The following is a 19,918-nucleotide window of genomic DNA, read 5'->3' on the forward strand; positions in this document are numbered from 1 at the left end:
CAAAGAAGGGCTGGGAGTTCAGGACAAGGCAGACAAATGGGGGGTGGAGGTCAAATGTGGCCAATACCAGACTTAATTTGCCCGGCAGGAGAGCCATAGCTGTGGGTGACGTGGGCAGAATGAGTTTTAAAAGAAAGCAAACAAGTGGAGACACCATTTCGGAGATTGAATTTGGTTTTGTTTATTTTGTGTGCGGAATGAGATTGTGTGGGAAACAGAGACATTATCCATGAAGAATGCTAAGGTAATTTATGTTGCTTCCTTCCATCAATTACATTCTGTGAGCTTGGAGGAGAATTGCGTTCCATCGAGTTACAGCCTTTGTACAGCCAGTCTCTATAGAAATGACTCTCCAGAGTAATTTCATAACCTGCGCTGACAAAGATATAATTCATACTGTGCTGCCTTTTGTGGGGGCTTTAAAAAAACAAGCCATGTACCATTTCACAGTTATTTTTTTTTAAGTTTGACCAAGGAAAGGAAAAATACATTTCTCCTTCCCACTAAATTAGAAAACCAATAGACCTAAGGGAGAAAGGCAAAATCTGGCTGCCTAGCCTTCTGGAAAAAACATGCATCAACACAGACCAGAGTTTTCTCGTATGGAAAATGACAGGATTGAACTTCATCACTTCCAAGTTTCATTTCCACTCCCCAGAGTCTCAGAACCTCTGGTTCTAGGTTTATTTTTTCCCGGGGAATGTGACTCCTGAATGAAAATAGAAAGTTCCTCTAGAGACTTTTCCTTAGATGAGAATTCCTCTGCCGCAGATGGCTTCCATGGCATTCCGGCCGACCGGCTTCCTCCAGGGGATTTGGCAGAAGAGATGGAGCTGAAGATCGGAAGAAAACGTGCCATTTAAGGAAGGCTTGAGCTTGGTAGAGGATCCCCCCCGGCAGGTGGGGGGCAAGATGGTAGGGAGTCAGAGAAGAGCAGAGCCAGGGAGCCAGGGCGCAGGGATCCGTAAGTTCAAACACTGGGAAAACACCCAAGGAAGACGGCCAGTGACAGGAACCAGGAGAGCCCACCAGTGAGGCCGAGGGGCCAGCAGCCTGGGAATGACGTTGATCCGGGAGACAGTGTGCTGTTTTGCCTTTGTCACCTCATTTCTGTGTGGTGCACTCAATAGCCAACAGCAGGAGGTCTGCCTTGTGGGCTGGCAGGGGACCGTTATTGCAAACAGCTCCCTGCGGAGCAGCAGGGGATGTGGAACATTCTCCTGGCCCAACTGATTTCCACCAAAGGGCAGAGCATTCTGTTTGAAGTCATGGGATTGGTCTGAAGCTGCCTGGCTCATTGATCAGTGAGCTGGTGGTATTTGCCACTTTCTGTCCCTTCAGGCTTCTGTTTCCAAACTAAACTTGCACATTTCCTGCTCTATCAGGGTATTTAAAATCTTTATAGGCCCCAGGCACTCTAACTTTTGGGCTCTTTCAAACATATTACAATAATTCACCATTTGCTTATGAAATTGGCCACCCATTTAATTTACATTTGGCCATGACTTCTCAGTAATCAGCTGGCAGACATGGGAATTCTTCTGCAGTGAGAAAAATCTAATGTAACATGCAAATTGTTTTCAGAGGTCATACATTTATATAGATAATAAATGTAACAATGGAGGAAGCTGACCTACTGATGTTTCACTGAACATATCCTAATTTGTTCTTTAAAAATGATCTGGGATCAGATTTTCTTTAGCTTGACAGTGCACTCAACCAAAGTTCATCAGGAACACACCTGCGCCTGAACAAGTTAGGTTTACGACTTGTGTGTGTGTGGGGTGGATATATACCATGGGGGACCATGGGGCATCTCAATAGAAGGTGATAGAAAGGAGCTTTTGGGGAATTTGGGAGAGAGTTCAGGGAAGTGGGGCTTTGCTCTGGTTTGGATGTTTTCAGGAAGTGAGGTCATTCTGATTGGATATCTTTATAAACCTTATCTAGAAGGAGGACATATTAGTGAAGGCTAATGTAATAGGTAGAGCAGCCAGGGTCCTATTTTAGCCAGGACAGGGGGATGTTTGGTATGTTTGGCTTGAACAATGTTCATGTATTATCTGTGTTTTGACATGATTATGGAGTGGTCTTGTTTTGTCTTGATTTATCCTGCTTACACAATGGCCTTGTCTGATGCCATTTTCCGTGAAATTATTTATGTTCAAGAGGAGAACATCAAGATTCTCATACAGGCTTTTTTTTTTTTTTTCATTCAGGCTTTTTGAATGGGCTTCTCATACACACAGCCTCTGTGACCCTTTCCACAAATAAGGAGGATTTTGGAAGCTAGATATAGCTAAGGAAAAACTTTTATAACATCAGGAAAAATTTTTTGGTGTTATTGTCTTTTGTTTGGAAAGAGAACAAAAATCCAACATGTTTCTCCATGTCATAAAGCATGTCAAGAACGTCATTAAAAGCATAATCTTTGGTTCTGGGTTTTCATTCATTTTTTCCCTCCCACTTAGAACTTCTAGAAACTTTATTGTTTATGCCACTTTTTATCACTTGTCCTCTCCTTTTTTTATTTTGAAACTTTTCAAGCCTTCAGAATAGTTGAAAGAATGAACTCAGAGTACTCTTCACTTGGATTCACCGAAAGTTGACATTTTGCTACATTTTCTCTTTCTCTGCCTAATTATTCAAAAGTAAGTTTTATGACATTTTGCCCCTGAATACTTCAGCACATATCTCCTGAGGACAGGGCCACATCCTCCTATATGATTGCAATACTGTGCATGTAGGTGTTAATGTGTGTGTGTGTGTGTACAGTATAAAGATCTTTCTTCTGAGCCATTTGAGGATACGCTGTCACCATGATGCTCCATCATTCCTGAATATTTTAGTGTGTATTTCCAACAAACGAGAATATTCTCTGCAGATCCACAATGTAATCACTAATACCAGGAAATTAACAGTGATCTATTACTGCCATAGAATACTAGATTTCCCTGGTTGTCCCAATTATGTGCTTTATAGCAAAAGAATCTTGTCCAAAATTGCTGTTACTTTGTCATTGTGTCTCTTCAGTTTCTTCAATCTTCACTTGAGTTCTTCACTCTTCCCTTGACTTCAATGACTTTGAGACTTTGGAAGTGTAGAGGCAGGTTATTCTGTAGGATGTTCCTCAGTGAGATTGTTTCATGTTCCCTCCTGATGAGGTGATCAGAAGTGATTCAGGACTCTTTTAGTAGGTTAGCAGGCCTAACCTGCCTGCTGACAGGTTAGGCATCATTTCAATTTTTCCCGTTCACTTTGGTTATTTGATTAGGTTGGTGTTTGCCAGGCTTCTCAAATTTAAATATACTCTTTTCATTTTTGTAATTAATATTGTGTGTGTGTGTGTGTGTTTGATACTTTGAGGCTATTTAAATATCTTATTCTTCTTTCTTCCTTTATTTACATCATCATGGATTCAGGGATCATTATTTTATTCAACAGGATATAGTCTATTATTATCCTAACTTATTTGATACTCAAATTGTCCAGTATTTGGCCAACAAGAGCTCCTTCAAGTTGGTTTCTGGATCTTTTTTTTTTAAAGATTATATTTATTTATTCATGAGAGACATACATGGAGAGAGGCAGCGACATAGGCAGAGGGAGAAGCAGGCTCCCCGTGGGGAGCCTGATGTGGGACTCAAACTCAGGACTGCAGGATCACAACCTGAGTCAAAGGCAGATGTTTGACCACTGAGCCACCCAGATGCCCCCTGGAAAGAGATGTATTATAAAGAATTGGCTTACCTGATTATGGAACTGGTGAGTCCGAAATCTTAGGGTGAGCCAATAGATTGGAGACCCAGGGGAGCTGATATTCTAGTTCAAGTCGAAGGCCATCTGCTGTAGAACCAGAAAAAGCTAGTGTTACAGATAAAATTTGATGGTAGTTTGCTGGCAAATCCTCTTTTTCTTGGGAAATATTCAGTTTTAATTATTTTTTTTTCTATTCAGGCCTTCAACTGATTGAATGAGGCCCACTCACATCGAGGGGGGCGGCAATCTGTTTTACTCAAAGTCCATGATTTAAATGTTAATCAGAGCCAAAGTACTCTCACAAAAACATCCTGAATAATGTTTGACCAAATATCTGGGCACTTTGTGGCCCAGCCAAGTCAACACAAAATTAACCATCACAATTCCTCCATCTAGTCTCCTAGAAATGTGTGAATCTCAATGTCTGCCAGCGGCTCTTAATTTCTCTCAAGCTATGCCCCTGCTTCCTGTTTATCCAACAAAGTGATATAAATTCTTGAGACTCTCTTGGCTTCTGTAGATGCTCATGTAGAGTCACCTCTGTGTTTGTGGCAGACTTGTGAGTGGAGATGCCTTCCAAAGGGCCTCCATTCCAACTGGATATGGGGAGAAGATGCAAAGTCATTGTTAGAGGAAAGGACAAGTTTTCCAAATGGAAGGGGTAATGATATTATACATGCTTCTTTCATATTTACTTGCCTTTGAGCCAAATGGCCTCATTTCATCTCTCTGGGAAGGCCTGAGCCAACTGTGATGGCAATGAGGTAGGCAGTTTAGAAAACTGACAGGATCCCTCAGGAGATCCTTGACTTCAGGGGGAAGGGGGTGTCTCTCCCAATGCCCCTGGGGGATCAAAGTGCCCTGACTCACTGGAGCTGACAGGCCAAAGATTGAGCATCTCAAAGCAGGCTGGCAGCTATGTTGGCGTAGCATATTATCTACCACAAGATCACCCCATTTAAAAATCATTCTTTTAATACTCTTACCAGTTTTTAAAAATTCTCCTTGTCAATCAAGAATGTAAAATGTAGGAGTCTTATCAGCAGTATGCAAAGCAGATCTAAAATGCGATTGCTCTTAGCGCTCTCCTAATACAATCCAGGCTGTATCATCATCTCATCTGATTTAAGGAAGCATCTCCTTGAGCTGAGAAGTGAAACCCTCCATTCCCCTCCCCTCCTCCCTCTCTTCCTTTTTTTCTTCCCTCCTCTATTTATTCACTCACATCTCCCCATCTAAAAGTTATTTATTGAGCACTATGCCAATCTTTGGGGTATAAAGATGAATGAGGACCAGTTCTTGACTTTGAGATGATCACGTTCCAGTGAGGGTGACAGAAATAAAAACAAACCTTTGCAATGCGCTATGGTAAAAATTGTGACTCACGACCAGTTCTGGGGGGAATCGAGGCAGGAATTTCAAGGAAGGTCATGTTCTGCAGATTCTTAAGAGATGAGTTGGAATTTTCTAGGCATGCACAGGGCTGGAGGTGGAGATAGTGAGTGTCCCAAAGAGAGGTGACAAACATGGTGATATGAGGAAATAGGACTCCTAGGTGAATCAAGACAATTTCTGCCCTCAGTCTGAGCTGTGGGGCTCTTATGTAGCATCCAAGACCTACCCCAGTCAAGTGAGCATTTTTTTTCTTTTCCATTTTCATGGACTCTACTCCCCACTCTTCCATTGCTTTACCGACACTTGGGTTGCTGTCTTTGCCTTCTGAAACGTCTTTCTATGTGTGGCAGGCTCTCTCCATGGGCAAGTGACCTTGGCCTTGTTCACCTTTCCATCATCCACTCAGGGCCATGAGCGATCTTGCTGAATTCTTGTGACCCAAAAAGAGCTGCAGCAAGAGCCAGCTCACCATCCCAGCTTTAAGTAAAATATTGAGCAGTGATTCACCATTACTCAGAAACTTGTCAGTTCATAAATTGAAAGAAACTCCATTTCCTCTGCTTTTGAACAAATAAAATTGGGTGGTGCATATATGAAAACCATCGATCAGGAAGTTAAGTGTATCCTTGCACAGGTTTGTTTCCCATTAGTCCAGTGAGGGAATGCTGATGTTTTTGTGTACCTATGTAAAATCGGCAGGCTGACGTCCTCTGGGAGGAGTAGGAGTGTGAAAATGTGGCCGCGTTGCCAATAATATGGGAGGAGGATGAAAATAGCAGATGGAAGTTGTGATTAGGGCCAACAGAAATAGGAAACTGCTGCTAGGTCATCTGCCTGGTACCCAGTGCTGGCCTATTAGCTGTCATTAGCCCTTATCCAGGAAACAATTTACATCCGTTGAAATCCTTATAAAATTGGATTTCTGCCCACACACCCATCATCCTGCTTTTTCTTATGGGTTAAAGAAAACGTGGCCCCTGAACTGGTCCCTTTGTGGGCAGAAATGCTATCCTCTGGCCTAGAAGTGGATCAGATCACCCCTTCTCACAACAATATGACCGTGGGTTATATTATCACAGGTTAGAAGACTTTAAAAGTGTATACTGTCTCCTCTCATGCCCAGCAGACTCCACCCTCTTCCCCAAACTGGGAGGTTGTCAAGTTTCCTTTGGAATTTAACATCTTCCTAGAAAAATCCTTTCCAGGGACTGCAACATAGCCTTCACATTTAGGATTTCTTTGTGTGTCTCCTTTGGTTATTCCCAGTTTTGGATTTGGACCTGATAGGCATATATAACTGGATGCTGTGGGATCCAGCTTTCAGTAAGCCTTCTCGACCAAGGGGATGACCCACCTGAGGCTGGTCACCATGCTGGGTGACCCTGTTCCTAAGTTCCCCTTGGTTTCTGTCTGCTTCCCATTTTCTGTAGGTTGGTCTGAAACCTTTTCCTTCTGCTCAGGTAATTTGAATCTTGATTTTTTCTTTTCAAGAGTAATCTGGACCAACCCAGGAAGCCTGGGTTGAGGCTGTGCTCCTGCCTCTAAGGAAATGTGCGCCTGGGACCTGCTTACCCGACGACGCAGCAACTCTGGGCTCCAGCTTGTCTGTATCTCCTTTCCTCCCTCCCTTCCTTACAGACTTATTACAAGGCTACAAAAACCCTGTTATAAGGATTGTCAAGAACTTTTGTAAATGGACCATGAAAAAGAGATTTAAAGAGGTTCACCTGCCTTTCTGTACCAAAGGTTAAAACTCAAGAAGGTCTGTCTTTTTTTCTCCAACACTGTTTGACACAATAGTCTGTTTGATGCCTCCACTTAAAAATCAGACACAAAATCTTTATGAGGACTTATCACCTTCTCCCTCTCCATTTTTGCTTACCTCTTAAGGCTCACCCCCTTGAAAAAAGTCTTTTTTTTTTATACTCACCCTACAGCAGTCTCCTTCCTTCCTGATCGACACTCACAGACTATGGTTGTCTTTAACACGTATTTTAGCACCTGGCTGTTTCCGGCTGCTGTTATTCAGAAGTTGTCTCAGATTTTTAGTTTTCTCTCCCCAATTAGAGAGCGTAGCTGCAGATTTCACCTACATGGAAGCACTTATCCCATTATATGGAGGTTTTATTTCCCTACTAGCCTGCAAGAGCTTGAGGGCAGGATGGATAGGTCATATTCATTTTTATATTTCTAGTGCTTGGTACATAGTAATTGTCAATAAATATTTGTTAAAATGAACTAGTAAACTTCATTGTGACCTTGTACAGGCAGCATGCAGGGTAGGTAGCAGAAGCTGCATACATGTATGCTGAATTAAATAGGATTATTCACATTCTCTTTTGAACTTTTAATTACTTTGAACACACAATGTGGCAATGAGGTTACTATTCCTGAAGACCCCTGTGCTGTCTGCCTCTGCAGAGATTCTGGTATCACCTGCCCACCCTCCCAGGTGATTTCTCAGACTCAAAATGATATAACTGGGAGGGTGTGTGAACAACATTCCTAGGTGGTCCCAATTTCATTCTCCCTTTCTTCCTAGGTGATGGAATTTCTAGCTGGCACCATGTTCTTCCAGCCATCCTGATGGCCAGTTGTGGCTATGTGTCCAGGTTCTCAGTCATGAGTAACCTCCTTAAAGAGAAGGAGTGTGGCCTCCACTTTCTTTTTCCCCATTCCAGGGGATGAGGGCAAATCTCTAGGAATGGCAGAGCAGTTAAACAAGTACCAAGTACCTGACTCCCTGAGTCATCATGGAGCAGAGCCATTATACCCAGCTTTAGCTTTTGGGTGGGAGACAATGTTCAAACATTGCTACATACTTTGGGTCTGTCTCAGCAGTCAGAGCTATGCTTACCTAAGCAGGGGCTATGAAGATGGCTCAGTCTTATCTTTTGCCTTACAGATGAGGACATTGAGATCCAGAGTGGCCAGCCCGGTTTACACATTGTAGTGGTGGAGTCTCTGAGTTTATAACTCTAGCCCAGGGTTCCATCCCGACTGAGCAGCACATGCTCAAGTGTGAGCCTCATGATAGCTCACAGGACAGGTCTCTAAGATTACAACCCCAAAGATGTGTACGCAGGGGCAGCTTCACTGTACAATGCTCTCTTTCTTTTGCAGGGTGTAAACAGGCTGGAATGGGCAGAGTGGATAGAAATTCAGGGCCTTGCATGGCCATGGAGGGCTCAGCCCCAAACGCCATCTATTTTAATTGGGTCAGGACTAGGCGCCAGGCAGCTGAGAGGGAACACAAATTACTTCACCTCTATACAGGCCAAGGATGGGCCTTAGAGAGAAGCAAAAATAGATCATGTGTCTTCTTACAGGAGAAAACTGAGTTTGAAAAGTAGGATTTTGAACCATTGAATTTTGGAAGGTAACTGAGCAGAGAAGCTGCCTGGGCCAGAGTGCTCACTGTCAGGGGGAGGACAAGAGGAGAAGGAAGCTCCATGCTGAGGTCTGGGACTCAAAGACTCCTCTGACTCTGCATATCTACTTGTTATGCAAGTATGCCACGAGGTGGTGCTTCCACCAGCATATGCCTCAATGGAAGATCTTGTAATTAGGCTCTTTTGTAAATCATGAATTCTGTATACAAAATAGGGAGATGTCCCATGATGACATTATGTAATGAAAGCAGGCTATGTGCTCTTAAAACTAAAAATATTCAAGGTGGGCCAACCAGGTGATTAGACAGAAAGGTATTGTGGTTTCTTGAGAGGAGCTGTGGCAAACCCAATCCTCAACCCAGGGACTCAGGCGAGGTCATCTGACTTCCCCATGCCTGGGGCTTCTGTTCACAGGGTCTCCACGGTGGGGCCTTCTCTGTGCTTGTTGCCTTGAGAGTGCTTTTTGAGCCAACAGAGGGGCTTACACAGCAGGGCAATCTGGTATTTGCTTTGACCAAAGAAAAAGCTCCTAGAACTGGAAAAAAACCCAATTCACCAGTTAATCCCACCCCCCACCATACCCTTTTAACATAGTAAAACTCAGGCTTAGAGAAATAACGTTTTCAAGTTCACAAAACAGGTTACTAGAAAGTCAAGAAAGCCAGGAACCCTGCTGCCCAGAGTGGTTTTCACACTGCCCTAAATGCAAATAGGATTTGGCCATCAGCTTTATAATCACCTAAAACACAGGTTAGGGTATATTTATCCTTAAAAGAAGCAAACACATATGGTAATCTGTATTGAAACCAAAACAGAAGGGTAGCATTCACTTATACACCTGGAGAACACACCCTTAAAGGGTTATGATTTCATGCCCTCACTGCCTGTGCAGAGGCTCTGTAAAGTTGAAGCCAAGCAGTATTGGGCCAGGATCCTGAACAATGGGATCCTGAGTACTTTTGGAAGGAGAGTAACTTTACCTTAATTAGAATGATGGATTGTGTGGGCTGAGGCAAATAGGCATACTCCTGCTTGCCCCCCACAAACATTGTTCATTAATAAACTCTGGGGGTCCCTTCACGTCCAGGCCAGTGGTTTAGAAATGAGAGCATAGTTGTTGAAGAAAAAGGTGAATGGCTATAAGGAAGCCTGAATTTTAGTAATGAAAAGGGTTTCAGTTCTATAACCTCAGCGACTTGAAAGGTTATAGTTCTCTGATATCTTAGGAAGCCAGTCATAGTGAACTAGGGATTGATGGTGGTTAGGAATAGGTGGATGCTACTAGCTGGAGAAGAGTTTGTGGGTCAGTCAGGCGAGGAAGGCTTGGACTGGGCATTGCTTGGGTTTTTTGCCTAGAATGGAAGAATCCAAATTAATGTAGTCTAGTTGGCCTTTTCTGCAAAGCTGGATAAAATTGGATTCTCTCTTCTTCTCTAGAGACACATACTTGGTAATCCATACATAGTATGTGTCCTCAGTCTATATGTTGGTCACCTGTGATAAAATGGGTTGGTTAAACACAGGCCAGGTCTGGAAGTCTGCTGCCCCCAGGATGGCTTTAAAAAAATGTACATATATATTATCATGGTGAAATATACATGAAATAAGACTTGCCATTTTAACCACTTTTATGTGTACATTTCAGTGGCATTAAGTACATTCACAGGGATGTGCAATCATTACCAAGATTTCTTTGCAAAACTTTTAAATCATCTCAAATAGAAACTTTGTACCCATTAAGCAAAAACACCCCATTTTGTCCTCTCTCTAGCCTCTGATAAACCTTAATCTACTTCTTATCTCTATAAATTTGGCTATTCTAGATATTTGATGTAAGTGGAATCATATAGTATTTGTTCTTTTTTGTTTGGCTTATTTCACTTAGCATAGTGTTTTAAAAGCTTATCTGTGTCATAGCACATATCAGAACTATTTCCCTTTTTATGACTACATAATTTTCCATTGTAGATTTAGACAACATTTTGTTTATTCATTCATCTGTTGATGGACATTTGAGTTGTTTCCACCATTTGGCTATTGTGGATACTGCTACGGTGAACACTGGTGTCCAGTGTTTTTTGAGTCTCTGTTTTCAATTCTTCTGGGTATATATATCCAGAAGTAGAATTTCTGGGAACATATAGTAATTCTGTATTTAACTTTTTGAGGAACTGACAAACTGTTTTTCCACAGTGGCTTCACCATTTTGCATTTCTACCAGCAATGCGCAAGTATAGGATAGCTTGTATCTATTATTTATGTATGTATTGGAAAGGAGTTGGTTAGAAAAATAGAAACCACTCTATCACTCTATATGTGCTGAAGATAAAGGGTTTAAAATTGAGTTGGGATCTTCCTCATAAATTGGAAGATTTAGGGGTCTAGAGATCAGAGCAGCTGCACCAAGCGTTTGGGAGAATTGTCCTCAAAAGTCAAAGAGGTTGGCACTGAGGATCTCAGCTTGGAGTTCTGAAGCAGCCAGCTCTCAAAAGGTTGCCTGGCATTCTTGAGACTCTCCCAGAAGCTCCCACCAAATGTCTTAGTCTGCAGTGGTGAAGAACTTACCAGGAGCCTGCGGGGAATCTCTCATCTCCACACATGTGGCCATAACTGTTTCTGAAGATGATAGCTCCTCAAGCTCATGACGGTTCCTCTCATTGGAAAACTAACCCAGAATTATCTAGAGAAGAAGATCTTGGGGAACATGGTTGCCATTCTTAGAAGGGAGAGGCGGTGGTGCCAGCTGGCAGCAAGTAGACCAGCACAATTTACAGTCTTCTTTGTTCAGAAAGGATTATAGGTAGTTTATAAAAATATAGAAATATCCAATGAACATAAATTCGAATGTGAGCAAATGAAGACAAAAAGACAGGAGGAGGGAGTAAAAATGGAGCAAGAAATAAGGCTAAGCATGACCAGCCACAATCATCTACACATTTACCACAGTGTTTATACTCTCCATGAGATAAAAATTGCTTGGGAGGTTGAACAATGTTCTTAAGGTATTAAGGTCAGATGAGAACCTTTCTCAAGGGACAGGAAGTCTTCTGTGGAGATTAAGAAGAGGCCACAGCCATGGGATAGCTTGTGGGTAGTAGCACTTGGCTGTGCCTTGAAGTACAATCCTGGGGGGTTGTAGGTGCTACTAATTTACCTCCTGCTGTAGATGGAATTGTGCCAGCCAACCCCACCCTCCCTATACATATGTTGAAGTCCTAATAGCCAGTGCCTCAAAATGTGACTGTATTTGGAGATACTGTTTTTAAAGAGGTAATTAAATTAAAATGAAGTCATTAGCGTGGGTAGACTGGTGTACTTATAGGAAGAGGAAATTATGACACAGACAAATACAGAAGACAAATCATATGAAGGCACAGGGAGAAGATGGCCATCTACAAGCCACAGAGGGAGCTCTTGGGAGAAACCAGCCCAGTGGGTGCTTTGATCACAGATACCCAGCCTCCCGAATTATGAGCAAAGAAGTTTCTGTTGTTTAAGCCACCAAGTTTATGGTACTTTGTTATGGCAGCCCTAGCAAACTCATATGCTCCCATATCTAAAATTGGCATCATTTACTGAAGTGGGGCTGTGCTCACAATTCTTTGGGGTACATTGTCTTTAGCTTCTAATCTGACAAGTGTTTACTGAGCATAGAGCTACGCAGGCCTTGGTGTAAGGCCTACAAACATGAAGAAGACAGTCTCAGACCTCACAGAGCTTACAAACCAGAAAGCATAACTCCATTGAGATGCAGCAAGTGTAGATACAAAGAATGTACTGTGTGAGCAAAGATGAGGAAGAGACTCATTGCAACAGGGGCAACAGGGAGGTCTTCAGAGAGGTGGTAATTATTTAACTTGAATCTTTTTTTTTTTAAGATTTTATTTATTTATTCATGAGAGACACTGGGGGAGAGAGAGAGAGAGAGAGAGAGAGAGAGGCAGAGACACAGGCAGAGGGAGAAGCAGGCTCCATCAGGCAGGATGGCATCAAGCTCGCCCCAGAGGCAGAGGAACGACGTTGCAATCCGTTGCTGTGTATTATGCTATTCACGTGCATCTTGGGGTTTTGTTAATCTTAGTGACAAGAAAGCCCCTCCCTACCCCCTTTTGTCCCTTTGGGGCCATCTCACTTCGGTGGTGTCCCAGGTATCACGTGTCCTCCCGAGTAGCTTCACTGGCCCGCCGTTCGCCCAGTGCCCTTCGGAGGGGCCTTCGGAGCACCCTCCGCGCCTCGCGGCCAGACGTCAAAAAGCAGTTTTTTAAAAAAAGATTTTATTTATTTATTCATGAGAGACACAGCCTGAGAGAGAGAGGCAGAGACACAGGCAGAGGGAGAAGCAGGCTCCACGCAGGGAGCCCGACGTGGGACTCGATCCCAGGTCTCCAGGATCACACCCCGGGCCGAAGTCAGCGCTAACCGCTGAGCCACCCGGGCTGCCGGCAGGACTCGATCCAGGGACCCCAGGATCAGGCCCTGAGCCGAAGGCAGTGCTAACCCACTGAGCCAGTGGGCTGCCCTAACTTGAATCTTAAAGGAGAATGAGAAGGGTTTTCCTAAGTGTGTGTGTGGTATGGTATGTGTGTATGTGGTGTGTATGTGTGTACATGTTTGGTGGTGTGGGGTGTCTGTGTGTGTTTGTGATATTTGTGGTATATAGTATGTGTGTGTGATGTGTGTGGTTGATGTAGGGTATGGTGTGTATGAATGACTATGCTTGGTATCTGTGGTGTGGGGTGTGTGTGTGTGTGTGTGTGTTTGGGGGCAGTGAGTATCTGTGGGGATAAACCTCTAGATTTCTCAGGAATCGCCCTCCAGACAGGTGGACAGACAGTGCTAAGTTTAGACAGATCTAAATGAATCAATGGTTGAATAAATCAATCCAAAACAATCCAAAACAATCCAAAACACTGACAGAGTGTCCTGAGCACCAGGAAGAGCAGCAGGTAAAGGTGGCTGGTGTGGCAGCAACGCAGGAGGGATTTCTCATTCTAGTCCCTGTGCCCTGGAGAAGAGAAGCCAGGGCTCTCACATCCACCTCTATTCCCAACAGCTCTCAGAATGGAAATGAGACCTTCCTGACAGGAGAACAAAGGGCTGGAGAGTATCTCTGAGGAACTGGGAGGAGGAACCATACTCACTTTTCTTTTGAGTGAATGACTCTTCGTTCACTTGGATTTGGCCTCTGAGGGATGATAGGGATTGTTCAGGAGGGTCTAAGGGTATGCCAAATGAGAGAGATAGAGTGGAGGGAAGAGAAGATGGGAGGGGAGAGGGGACAAGAGGAGGACCATGAAAGAGAGAGGAAGAAAAAACATCCAGAGTTCTAAAAAAAAAAAAAAAGGGAGGGGGGTATTCCTAATGAATGAGGTTTGTCTGGGTTGGGCAGTTTGATTGATGGAGCTCTGGGATGATCAATATCAGATGCCTTATTCAATCTCCATCAGTTGCTGATTTTCTCTGATTTGAGAACACTATTTCCACATATGCACTCTGGATCCTGGGGAGACCCCAAGGAGAGAGCTCAGATGGCTCTATACAAATTCATTCCCAACACCAGAGAAGCAGTTCCACGTACATGCTTGCAGAGTCCTGAGTGAATGGCACTCTCTCAGTAGGAGTGGTAGCTTCTAGTTGGCAAGTGGTCATAATAAGCCAGACATGTCTTTAGCTCTTTAACAGGATTACCTCATTAATCCTTATGGCAACCCTATAGACTAGGTACACTTATTATCCCCAATTTAGGCCTAGCTTGGACAAGTAACTCATCTGAAATCACTTAGCTAACAGGTAGTGACACCTGGATCCAGGTTTGTCTGACCCTGCTGCCCACACTAGTATCTACAATAAACTATGGGCTCCCTAAACAAGAATCATTATCTCCCCGGGGCCAAACCCAAGTGCTCATTGAATGAATACATGAATGAATGAATGATGGAAGGGCAGTGAAGTAAATTATTGTAAGGCTGGTGATAAAATCTGTAACCTGGGGGCACCTCGGTGGCTCAGTGGTTGAGCGTCTGCATTCGGCTCAGGTTGCGATCCCAGAGTCCTGGGATCGAGTCCCAAGTCAGGTTCCCCACGGGGAGCCTGCCTCTCCCTCTGCCTGTCTCTGTGTCTCTCATGAATAAATATATAAAAGAAAAGAAAATCTGTATCCTGGCCCAAGAATCAAGTCTCCCTAATATGTTTCCAAGGCAAGCTCTGAAAACAGAGAAGGTGTGTTTTTCAGCAATGCCCACTACTGTGGTTTTTAATTTTTCTTGTTGGAGCCACAAGGGCCCTTGGCTGACACACAGCTAGCTCCCCTGTGACTGAGCTCAGCATCCTGAAGTCTCCTAGAGGAACCAGCCTTGAGACTCCTGGGAACACTGTGATCCTCTTCCCGGCCCACCCTCACTACGACCTGCACCCCTGAGGTGTCCTCAAATACACTCAAAGGAGACGTATTTTGGAAGAGAGGACGTCACAGAGCCCAGGGCCCCATTCTGCATTTGGCATGGCCCCAAGGACGCTTTGCAGGAGTCAGAAATGTGATTTCCAGTTGACTCCATGGAATGCTTATTTCAGGAGGGTTGTCATTCTTATCTGTTTACTGCATCTCTCTTTGTAGGAGGCTCTGCTTTTCTAGAATTTTTATACTTTCCCTAGCATTTTGTGTTTTGGTAATTGACTTACAAGAATAGTTCTGTAACATAAATCAACAATGAAAAGCAAATTACCCCTGCCCGCATCCTTCCATTCCTTTTTCATCTCAAGCAGTATTTTCAGTATGACTAACCCAGTCTGACGTAATTTGTCCATCGATCTCTACGATGTACATTAGAAAATGCGTTCTGCAGGCCCCAGCATGCAGCCCTCTGTGTGTGCCACATTGCTTTAGAAAACCTATTAGCGGAACAGAAATATCTAGCGCCCAGCCCAGCCTTTTTGCTGAGAATATTAGAACTGGTGATAATTACTTTATTAATCATAAGGGGTAACAGCAGTGCTTATGTCACGGCAGTCGTAAAATAAGTGCTTTTATGGCAAATGTAGTTAAAAAGAAATGACTGATTGGATTTATGGTACTCAGCAGTTGAAAAAAAAAGGGAATCATGCGTTTTCTTTCTTTAGTTAAATGTTCGTTAAATGTGTACCACTAAGAGCTATTTGTAATAATTCCCTAGTCGGTCCATGTCCTAGGAGAATTTATTTTAAAGTACAAATTAAAGCTTAAATTAGCCTTTATTTAAAAAATAGATATATATAGTGCATCAACATTGGATCTCCTGAGAGAAAGGGAAGAGAGAGATGTAGTCACACTGAAGGGAAGGATCTGTAGCAGCAACTTGGAAGCGATGTTTGGCTTTGGGGTTCAGGCACAGCCTGTTGGCACTTGCCACTTGAGTTCTGGAGGCTGTGGTTCAGACTGAAGACCCAACTGAGCTATGCTCCAAAGGCAGGGAAACCACAATGACCAAGGACATCATTGAGGGCGATGTTTACATCTCCGTTGTTAAAGTGAATCCTTGACTTATAAAAGTTGAGAGTTTGTTTCCTTAAAGTCCCTCTTGTGTACAAGTAAATAAAAATAACCTTGAGTTTCCTGTTTGACTTTCACATACCTAGCAATAAAACAATAACAACAAGAGCAAAGCAATAGGATCAGTCAACGTTGCCCTTTTTATTATTGACTAAAGCTGTGTGTGTGTGTGTGAGTGTGTGTGTGTGTGTATTAGTTTGGAAGGAAGAAAACATTTGTTGAGTGCTGACTGCATTTCGCACGCTTCACATAGACTCTCTCACTTAATACTCAAAACAGCCCTGTGCTTTAGATAGCGTCATCCTGAATTTACATGCCAAAACCTAGCCCCAGTGTTCTTGCTCTAAAAGTAGTTCAGTGAGTGGCAGTTCTGGAATTCTGACTCAGAGCTGCCAGATTGCCTTACACCAGGATGTTTGCAACTAAAACAAGACAAAATTATTGAATGCTGAGTGCTGGACAATTTCACGAGTAGAATGGTGAGGGATGTGTTATTATCTCCATTTTACAGGTGGACGCTCGAAGAAGCCAAGTTGCCCAAGATCACACGGCTCAAGTGAGTAAATTCAAACCTAAGTCTGTTTGCTGGAATCACGGGCCATTTATACACATTCCAAGTAACTTATTCTACCCAATAACTACTGGTTCTAGGAACTTTCTCTTTATGTTACATCCCTCTTGGCTAAAAGGGAAGTTCATTTGCTTTTGCTTTGCCTTTTGTGATCAGTAGAAAAAACTCACCACCGTCCTTTGGGTAACCCCATTCACAAAGCACCAAGTCTTCAAATTGTTCTTTAGCAGTTTAAGGGATTCCAACTCACAATGTTTTCTCTCTGTGGAGATAGTGTTACTCCTTCCTCGTCCCGCCCGAATTAACACAGAGAAACCAGGCAAAAGAAACTGCTTCATTAAACAGAACCTGTCACCTTTTGTGTCACAGCTGGGCTAGTTTTGTTTCAAACAGACAGAATTGGAATAGAGGATGCAGCTGAGGTGAAGACTTGGCATTGAGAGGATCCTAACAGATGCTGGCTCTTTCTTCTTCTTGGCAGCCCCACTGGCCCAGAGCAGGAGACCTGAGAGTTCCTACAGGAGGCAGTGGTGGAAGTTCTGATGAGCAGATGGCCTTTGGAAGATTTGGTAACCAACCTTAGGGAGGGGGGTTCTGGACGAAGACTCCAGGTATGGAGTGAGGCAAAATGGTCAAGATAGGAACTTAGCAATCACAGTGGGGTACAGTGTAGGTCAGAAAGAACAAGACCCAAAGTGCACATTCAAGCAAGGATTCGTATCTTACACTACTGAGCCTTTGGGCCCTTAAATTCCTTTACGGACTCGATAGGTCCTGTGGCTTGGGATAAATCTGAGGGCCAGCTATATAATTTTACTGTATAAAATGAAAATGCAAGGTCCTTGTTAAAAAAAAAGACTAGAAAAGAGTTCTGTTAAAAGTGCTAAAATGTAAGACTCTCGTCTTTCTATTACTTTGTTTTTTTATTTGCTATTTAATATCATACTCCCCTGGGCATGGGATGCTTGCAATGTCAGTATAAATCCTCCCAAGTGGCAGGAACCCTGTTACGTAGCAGTGTGGCCTACCAACTTCCAGGCTCCCTTCCTGCCAGCTACCACAATCACAGTGTCATGGAAGCCAATCTCCTCTTCCCCCAGGCCCAAAGCCCCAACTCACTGAGGACAGGTGTTCCCAAAGGGATTGCGACTTCCATACTGGGAAGTGTTTGGTCGTGGGTTGGTGGTAGGTGAGAGGCTTACACCTGCCAGATTGTACATGGCCAGGATGGAGGACAGTTGCCACCATGCTCTGCCCTGAGACACAACCCTGAGCTCCTAGGGTGCCTGGGCCTCCTTTGGCAGTAAGGAGTGGTGGCGGAATGAGGGCTTTCCATCCCTGTCTCCCAGCCTAACTGACCTGGTTGCCACCCCGGGCAGAGGGCAGCAGGATGGGGAGAGGGAGCAGTAGTAGGTGGGTGCAATCTGGGCACCGGGACCCAGAGGCAGCTAAGAACCCATCCCAGGGAGGCAGGGAGATGGTGGAAGGTGGGACCAGTGTGTGAGCCAAGGCTCTAAGTTCCCTGGGCATATTCCACTTTCCCATGCATTTCAATTGCAAAACAGAAATTAAAGATATGATGAAGGATTTTGAGACAGTGACCTTGGAGCCTGGGGCCCTGGACAGTTGCCCTGGCCACATGCCCATGAAGCCAGCCCTGACCTGAGGTGTGGCCTCAGGAGCCCCAGCATAGGTATTAGAAGATGATAGGGCAGGAACACCAGATGGATCGTGGCAGTTTGGCATTTTAATTAAACATTTCTATTTATATGTGCCTGTTATATGTGTTCCATGGCCTTTTGCTAATTTGGTGTGTCATCCTTGTCCGGGTTTTCTCTCTGTAGCGTCACGGGGTGTGTCACTATTTAGTTATCTGATTTTGGACAGATACTAATTTCTCTTCCCTTTTAGCTCCCATGTTCTGGATAGTTCTATTAACTCAGAAGTTTTTAAAACCTCATATTGGATATTGCGATAATGGCATAATTTGGGGTAGTTCTACCTGCCTATCAGTCTGTCTGTCCCCCTTCTGTCTGAACAAAGGAGTTCCCAGTGTTGCCAAATCTGTCATTCGCCATCTGTGAAACTGCTTTTTAGGTGGGGTTTCAGGAAAGTGGGTCCCCTGTGCCTAGTTTTTGATTAATAGGAGAGGAGGAAAAATGGCCTGGACCTACCTCCTATCAGGAATTGATCTTTCTTTCCAGCAAGCAGGACACACTCCAAGGGCTCTGGAAGATATCTCAGCACTCCAGGCATCAAAGAACCCAGGCTGGGAGGGGTGGCCAAGAGCGTGTGTTTGCAGGGAACAGCAGAGGAACAGAGCATCTGATGGGCCGGCCCCCCCTGCCCCCCCCCCCCCCCCCCGCTGCTGTGTGACCACAGGCCAGTCCTTTTCCCCCTCTGGGCCCCAGTCTTTTCATCTTTAAAATAAAGAGACTGGACTAGATCATCTCCAGGGCTCCTTCTGTCTCAAAAATTTAAGCTTTGGTGACTGCGGATCCACAACCTCCCCCTCCCCAGTGACCTCCAGTTAGATCATTCGGAGTGGGGGATGAGGTGGATCACGGGCTTCCCGAGTCTCTGGAGCTTCATTCCGCAGAGCAGGGGCTCAGAGCACATTTCTCAGCTGGCTGGGAAGAGCAGAAGCACCGAGGCACTCTTCAGGCTCTCTGTGCCCTTCCTCAGCTGTAAGGGCCAGGCGCATGGGAAACCCAGGGGCTGCCAGCACAGCATCTTTGTCCATACTGACAGCTGCCTGCAGCAAGAAATCATATGTTAGGTCGCATCAGTGTACGTGCGTGTGAGTGAGCAATGTAGCTGGTGACTCAGAGCCTGCCAGGGACCCCCCACCCATGAGCAGCCTTCTGAAGAGACTGGCACCGCTGTCCTTGCCCTGCAGGCAACGTTGTTCTGCAGATTGTTGCTGAGTTCATTATTGGAACAATACAAAGGAGCCAGCAGTTAATTATACACTGAAGAAGCTCCTTCACATCAGCCTCTACTCAGCTCTCTTTTTCATGCCCTCTGAAAAGACGTAATCATCCATTATAGTCATCACCAGCTTTGTTACTTTTTGTGCCTCTAATTGGCACTTTTCTTTTAGACAATGAGGTATAGTGGAAAATATGCTCATTGAGTAGGAAGGGCCTGGTGTTCTAGTTCTGGGTCTATTAATACTTCAGTGTGTAGCCCTGAGCAAGTCCCTTTACCTCTTTGGATCTCAGCCATCTGAGCAAGTGAGGGGGTTGGCACAGATCTCGCTAAGTAAGCTCTAGT

The 19,918-nt window shown here is 44.2% G+C and overlaps 1 long non-coding RNA gene across 1 annotated transcript; it reads right to left on the bottom strand.

Moving 5' to 3' along the window:
- Positions 1–15,802: 15,802 nt before the first annotated feature.
- LOC111090305 lies at positions 15,803–18,982 on the bottom strand. The gene is made up of 3 exons (XR_005371536.1): positions 18,817–18,982; positions 16,813–17,157; positions 15,803–16,153 (listed from the first exon to the last, which is right to left on the bottom strand). It is a non-coding gene; the product is annotated as an uncharacterized LOC111090305 (long non-coding RNA).
- Positions 18,983–19,918: the final 936 nt, after the last annotated feature.

This window comes from Canis lupus, chromosome 16, assembly GCF_011100685.1.
Source record: "Canis lupus familiaris isolate Mischka breed German Shepherd chromosome 16, alternate assembly UU_Cfam_GSD_1.0, whole genome shotgun sequence".
In the NCBI taxonomy this organism is placed as follows: Eukaryota; Metazoa; Chordata; class Mammalia; order Carnivora; family Canidae; genus Canis; species Canis lupus.